The sequence below is a fragment of the Vicugna pacos genome, chromosome 2, assembly GCF_048564905.1.
Source record: "Vicugna pacos chromosome 2, VicPac4, whole genome shotgun sequence".
Taxonomy (NCBI): Eukaryota; Metazoa; Chordata; class Mammalia; order Artiodactyla; family Camelidae; genus Vicugna; species Vicugna pacos.
In genome coordinates, this window is record NC_132988.1 from 72,477,679 (window position 1) to 72,478,014 (window position 336).

Below are 336 nucleotides of genomic sequence, written 5' to 3' on the forward strand. Positions count from 1 at the left end.
AAAAGCGTAGTGGGTGGAGGGAGGAGAGGGAACGCCCCCGATCCAGCTTGCTTCCGGGGCCTTGTGGCTTCGCGTGGCTTGGAGCGTCACAACCGAGGTGAGATGCTGGGAAACCCTCCACGGCGTGCCTCCAGAGAGCCCTTAAAAACTGCTTTAGGGAGCCCCCTTGGAAAAGATGGGCAGGAAGCTGAATAGCAGTGTACAATGAAGACTGGGTAAGAAAGCAAGCTAAATCCTCATTCTCCATAGCAGAGAGTCAACGGATAATACTAAAACTGAAAATTCCCGAAGCAGCATACTTAAAGAGTCGTGGGAGTAAAGTGAAAAGGAAAAAAA